This window comes from Meriones unguiculatus, chromosome 1 (genome assembly GCF_030254825.1).
Source record: "Meriones unguiculatus strain TT.TT164.6M chromosome 1, Bangor_MerUng_6.1, whole genome shotgun sequence".
Classification (NCBI taxonomy): Eukaryota; Metazoa; Chordata; class Mammalia; order Rodentia; family Muridae; genus Meriones; species Meriones unguiculatus.
In genome coordinates this window covers 18495807-18502989 of record NC_083349.1, presented here as the reverse complement: position 1 = coordinate 18502989, position 7183 = coordinate 18495807, and positions in this window count along the sequence as shown.

Here is a 7183-nt window from a genome sequence, read left to right as displayed (position 1 = left end):
AACAGGGAAAGAACAAGGAGGCAGCAGCTGATGCAGCCTTCCATGCAGAGCCATGGAAGGGTGCTGCTTACTGGATCACTCCTCATGGCTTGCTCAGCCTGCTATCCTATAGAACCCAGGACCACCAACAAGCCCAGGGGTGGCAACACCCACAATGAGCTGAGCCCATCTTAAACCTGAGAATCACAAGGAGAAAAGACCAAATCCATGACTGTCCAATTATAGCGAGCTGTATTTGGGAGTGCCTCCTGGGACTGGCCATCTGGTTGTCTCACGCTAAGTCAGGGTTTGAGAGAGCAGCCCCTGCTGGCCTCTTGAAGCCCCTTTTATAGGAGAGATAAGGTATATACTCTTAGAAAGATACAATGAAAGGGAAAGAGCAAGGGTTAAGGATGCCCATCCTGTGAATGAGGTTGTGAGCAGTTTACAGCAGATCTAAAAACAGGAACTTATTCTTAATTACAAATAGAAATCTTAACTTGCAAGGACTTAACACAGGACAAACAGGAACTTACTGTCAACTGTTTCAAGTGTAAACAGAACCCTTAACCTGCAAGGTATATTGTTCCTGTTTTGGTCTCCTACCCTCCCCCATCAATCACTAATTAAGAAAACGCTCCCTACAGGCTTGGCTACAACCCCGTTTAATGGAGGCATTTTCTCAGCGGAGGCTCCCTCCTCTTAACTTGGCTATACCTTGGGTCAAGTTGACAGACAAACTGGCCAGCACATGGCATAAGGGAACCTAAGGGAACCCCTGAAGCCCTGGTCTTAGCCAGAGGAAAGGAGGCTCTTTGCCCTCCAGTAAGAGATTTCACACAGTTCTGACACTTCCTCAGACTGCAGTTTGAACCTAAACCTCAGGTCAGTTTGTTATTCTGGGAGATTCACCAGAGAAAAAAATTCCACCATTTTGGACCAAATTTATAGCAATCTTTATTAATAAATATTGAACTCTGGTCAGAACTACTCCCTGGGATTTCCCAACTAAATGGCAAGTTACACATTTGCAGTGGTATTAGAAGGTAAACCTATAGGCCGCCGTACTTTCCCAAGAACTACAACTCCCAGCATTTCAGGAAGCTACCTGGTCCTTGGGCAGGTGGGGCTAATAGTTAGCTTTGGGCATTACAAATTCCCTGAAGATTAAGAAGGACATAGGAGTCACTGGTCTGCTTTACTTACAATTTCTTTTTCTGAAACAGGGTTTGTCTGTGTAGCCTTGGCTGTCCTGGACTCATTTTGTAGACCTCAATCTTACAAGAGATCTGCCTGGGGTTAAAGGCATGTACTACCACCCTGATCACTTGTGATTCCTTCTTTCTTTTTAAATGTGCATTGGTGTTTTGTCTGCCTGTATGTCTGTGTGAGATCCCCTAGAACTGGTGTTACAGACAGCTGTGAGCTGTACTGGGACCTGAACTCAGGTCCTCTGGAAAAGGAGCTAATGTTCTTAACCACTGAGCCATCTCTCCAGCTTCTATGATTTTTTTTTTCAAGATAGGGGTCTTTTTGTGTCGCCTTGGCTGTCCTGGACTCCCTTTGAACTCACAGAGATCCTCATGCCTCTGCCTCCCTCAGTGCTAGAATTACAGCCTTGTGCCACCACAGCCTGGCTGCCCCTATGATTCTTAATGTAGCCATATCCAATTAAATCTTTCTCTGCTTTTTAAACTAGTACTGTCTCTTTGTTTGGTGTATGTAGGCCCAGTGGCCAAGCCCAGCTTGCTGGGGCCATGGTCCAGGCACTGACCCTAAAAACTCCAGTCATGAGGAAGTAAAACAGATGGAAGAGTTAAATAAGTTACATTCCTTGCAAGCATGCAGAGAAACTGGAGGCTTCTGGTTTCTTTTGTGCAAGACCACCTTCCTCTTCCTGCCACAGAGCTGGCCTGATGGGTGCTGCAAGTGAGTTAGTTCCCCACAGGCCCAACGTAAACTTTAGCAGAATGGGCGCAGAATGGGCCCGTTTGAGTATTGAGCTTGATCTCTGGCGCTCAGTGTAGGAATCCGTCCGCATTACTGCCCTCTTCTAATTTGTATTTACTAGGAGGAAGAGGTGCGGTCAGGTTATAAAAGGCTGGTCTGATTCTTTCAGTAGGAAGCAGGGGAGTTAGTTAGGGAGGAAGGTGGAGGGCAGGGAGAACTGAGGGCTTGTTGCTGCAATATGTCCTGCTCGGTCTGCTCTCTCCTCCAGGGCACCTTGAACTTGAATCCTGACTGCTAGTTAGTTGAATAGCTGGGACCTTATCATACAGGTCAGCTCAGAGGTCACATAAGGGGTGAGCAGGGTCAGCAGGTGAAAGGACTGCCCTGTCAGTGAAGGGAGGGGATCCAGCCTCAAGAGCCCATGGTGTTGTGTACCTTCAGGCATGCACCTCCCTCCACCCCCTGTCCCGAGGCAAGAGAAGGTTTGACATAGAAGAGAAAGGGAAGGTAAACAAGGACTGGATTGAGGATGTGACTCAGCTGAGTGCTTGCTTAGCATGCAGGATGCCTTGGGTTTGACCTTCAGAATAGAGGACCAGAGTTTGGATCCTCAGCATCCACATAAAAAAACTGGGTGAGGCATCTGTAACCATGACATACCTGTAACTACGGCAATGGGGATGCAAAGACAGGTGGATCCCAAAGGCTTAATTCCCAGCCAATAGCCGAAGAGATGTGGTCCAGTTTTAGTGAGAGATACTATCTCAAAAGATGTGGTGGACAGGTCCAGGGATCTAGCTCAGTGGTAGAGTGCTGAATTAGTGTCTTAGGTTTCTTCCTCTCCCACTCCCTTTTCTTTTTGGTTTTTCAAGACAGGGTTTCTCTGCATAGCCTTGGCTGTTCCGTAACTTACTCTGTAGACCAGGCTGGCCTCGAACTCAGAAATCCTACTGCCTCTGCCTCCCAAATCCTGGAATTAAAGGTGTACACCACCACTTCCCAGCTTCTATTTTTTTTTTTTTTTTAAATTTAGGTTTTTTTGAGACAGGGTTTCTATGTGTATCAGCCCCGGCTGTTCTGGACCTGCTTCGTAGACCAGGTTGGCCTGGAACTCACATCAATCCCTCTGCCTGTATCTCTCCAAGTGCTGGGATTAAAGGCGTGCAGCACCACCACGCCCAGCTTTAACATGCCTTAGGTTTCCAGTTGCTGTGATAAAACACCATTAACTGTCTTCTTTGGGCTTTTATTGCTGCAAAGAGACAGTAGGACCTCGGCCACAGCAACTCTTGTAAAAGAAAGCATTTCATTGGGGCTGGCTTACAGTTTCAGAGGATTAGTCCATTATCATCATGGTGGGGAGCATGGCAGCACAGAGCTGGAAAAGGAGCTGAAAGACCTACATCTTGATCCTCAGGTAGCAGAAGGTGTAACCTGATCATATATGACCTCCAAGCCCACCTCCACATTGACACACTTCCTCCAACAAGGCCACACTTCCTCCAATAAGGCCACACCTAATGGTGCCACTCCCTACGGGCCAAGCATTCAAGCACATGAGTCTATGGCGGTCATTCCTATTCAAATCACCACAATGACTAAAAGCAACTCTCGGGGGAAAGGGCTCATTTGGCTTCCAGGTTACAGTCCATGATCAGGGTAGATGAGTGTCTTAGGGTTTCTATTGCTGTGAAGAGACACCATGACCACAGCAATTTTTATAAAGGAGAACACTTAATTGGGGCTGGTTTACTGTTTCAGAGGTTTAGTCCATTGTCATCATGGTGGGAAGCTTGGTGGCGTGCAGCCAGACATATTGCTGGAGAAGTAACCGAGAGTGCTACATTTGGATCCCACAGGCAACAGGAAGTGACAGTGGCACACTGGCCAGGCTTGAGCATCTAATACCTCAAAACCCTTAGTGACACACTGCCTTCAACAAAGCCACACCTACTCCAACAAGGCCACACCTCCTCAGAGTGCCACTCCCTATGGAAGAACTAAAGAAGAACAAAAGGAGGAGTGTTGCTTAATGGCTTGTTCCTCATGGCTTGCTCAGCCTTTCTTTCTTTCTTTTATTTTTTTAAGATTTATTTATTTTACTTTGTATGTGAACGTTTTGCCTGAATGCATGTATCTACACCACATCTATGCCTGATAGATTCCTTGAAACTGGGGTTACAGATAGTTGTAAGCCACCATGTGGGTGCTGGGAATCAAACCTGGGTTGTCTAAGAGCAACAAGTGTTCTTAACCACTGAGCCATCTCTCCAGCACCCTCCCCCTCTTTTGAGACAGGATCTGTCTATACAGCTCTGGCTGTCCTGGAACTCTCTGTGTAGAACAGGCTAGCCTCAAACTAAGAGAGATGTGCCTCCCAAGTGCTCTCAGTTTCTTGTACAATTCAGGACCACCTGTGTAGAGGTGGCACCTCCCACATCAATTACTGATTAAGAACTTGTCCCACAGGCAAATCTGATGCGGCACTTTCTCAACTGATGTTTTCTCTTCCCAAATGACCCTAGCCCACGTCAAGCTGACAAAAAGACTAAGCAGGACACTTAGCATGTTCCAGGGCCTAGGTTCAATCTCCATTGCCACCTCCCCCCAAATATAGAGATAGAAGAAAATCATTGTTGACCTCTGACCTACGCGCGCACACACACAAACACACACACACACACACACACACACATCTCTGTTGCCCTCATGGAAGAGACTCATAGCAGGAAGATGAGGTTTCAAATGCCTTGTTTGGAAAGTTAAAGAATGTTTTTTGTTTATTTTATTTTATTTTGAGGCAGTTGTGAGCTGCCATGTGAGTGCTGGAAACTGAGCCTCAGGTCCTCTAGAAGAGCAGCCTTAACCGCTGAGCCTTCTCTAGCCCCTCAGAAAGTTTTCGTTCAGGACCTGTAGGTGGACAGCAGAGCAGGGCTCTCTGAGTTTTCAAACTCACTTTAGTTATTCGCTCATTGCTCGTGAATGAATTGTGCCTTCTATATGTTTAGTCCTAACCAAGCATCCAAAGTCCTCCTTGAACTAGACCCCAAACTTCTCCCCACCCCCCACTATTTCTCTTTACCTTAAACCCTGAAAAATGTCTTTAGGCAGCTGTGTCCCCAAATACCATCCACAGTGAAGTGCGCCTTTAAGACCTGCTCAATGAGTAACACATCTCTCGACTGTGCTTTGGGGAGTAGTGATTAACCAGAGAAGTTTGGGTTTGGTTGTTCTTTGAGACAGGGTATCACTATAAGCCCATGCTGGCCTCAAACTCATAGTAATCCTCCTGCTTCAGCATTCCAGATGCTAAAGTTACAGGCATCAGTGACCATACCTGGCAAAGGACTTTCTCTACTTTTTGCATCCTCAGAGCTGTACAGCTGGGCCATCCACACCCCCTCTGGTCTGTGCCCTGGAGCAGTCCACACTATCTCTTTGAAATAAAATTCATCTCTTTTTAAAAAATTTTATTTTACGTGCATTAGTGTGAAGGTCTCAGATCCCTGGGTCCTGGAGTTACAGACAGCTGTGACGGCCATGTGGGTGCTGGGAATTGGACCCCCGTCCTTTGGGAGAGATTCTTAACCACTAATCCCTCCAGCCCCCCATCGCGTCTTGTTTGAGCACAAGTTATTTGACCACATTGTCATGGATCTTCCTTCACCATGCTTTCTCCCAGACACTTGACAGTTTTACCTGTCATGTTACATCCAATATTTTTAGGGGCACATTCACTCTTAGGGGGCAGGGTATATCCCTTCTGCTTTGCCACACCCCAAGCATTTTCTCAGCACCATTCCCCACCACCACCAAGGGTCCCTCCGTAGTAGGACTTGTAGGGCCACTTTGGCTAAGCATCATAGTCCTCAGTGCATCTTGTCCTGGGGAATCCAGGTAAGAGAGGCATCTTACCATCTGTCATTCTCCCAAATATCTTGGGCAGCTATTTTGTATCATTTCCTAAGAAAGAAGGGAAAGCCCTTTCTGAGTGCTGTGGGAAGCCCAGTGTCTTGAATGTCTTGAGTGGCCACAGGCGTCCAATGGCCTGCTGTGGGCGATGAGGGGGGTTGGCAGATCACAAAGACATGCTTGTCCCCAGACAGTGATGGGCCTTGTTCATGGAAATATTTGCTGGTGGTGGAGCTAGGCACAGAGCAGCAGCCACAGCAGTCCCAGACACAGAGAGCTAATTGGCGTAGCAGTCTGGAAACAGTCCCTAGGATTGGGGGTTTTAAATTCATTCTCCCTTCTTGTCCAGGGATAGTCTGTCTAACCTATGGCCAGACCCTTAGATAGTGGCAACCTTTCCCTATCACCTGCTGACTTGTTGGGTAGGGATCCGGGTGAGGCGTGTTGCAATTAAAAAAGCTGCACTCGAACCCGAGCTCAGGTGACCTGGCTTCTTTGGGTCTCATTCTTGGTCCGGGCCTGCATGTTAAAGCTTGACTGAGGCCACCCAGTGCCGAGGAGAGCACTTGGTGCACGGTTCTAATTTGTTACCCCTCATCTGCAGGCCATGGACAGTCAGTGACATCCAACAGAGGGGAGAATAGATGGCTAAGGAAGGGTCCAGGCTGACTTGCCCTGAGGCGGTAATACTTCCATCTCGTCACTAGACACTGGGGTTTGGTGCTCCTCTGCTATTCTTTTTAAAAGGTACTGAGGGTTCAGGATGCATCTCTGTTGGCAGAGTTTCCTTTATTCCCATAAAACTGGGTGCATGCCTGTAGCCCCAGCCCTTGAGAGGCAGAGGCATTAGGAATTCCAGGCCATCCTCGGGCACATCAAAATCTGAAGCCAGCCCATACCACATGAGGCTGTGCTTCAAAACAATTAAAGGAGAACCATCTCGGCCTTTAGGAGCACTTTTACTGCATAGGACCTTTGTTGGGTTCCTGGTACCCACAACTATCCATAACTCCAATACCTGGAACTCTGATACCCTGTCTGGCCTTGGTGGGCACCAAGCACACGTGACCTGTACTGCGTAAACACATACATGTACAGGCAAACGTAAATGCACATAAAAAAAAATCTAGCTGGGCAGATGTGGCCCATGCCTTTAATCCTCCCAGCACTCAGGAGGCAAAAGCAAGTAGATCTCTGAGTTTGAGGCCAGCCTGGTCTACAGAGCGAGTCCAGGATAGCCAAGGCTACACAGAGAAACCCTGTCTAAAAAATATTTAAAAGTGAAGATTTTTGCTTTGCTTTCTTTTCTTTTCTTCTAAAACTATGTAACCCTGGCTGGCCT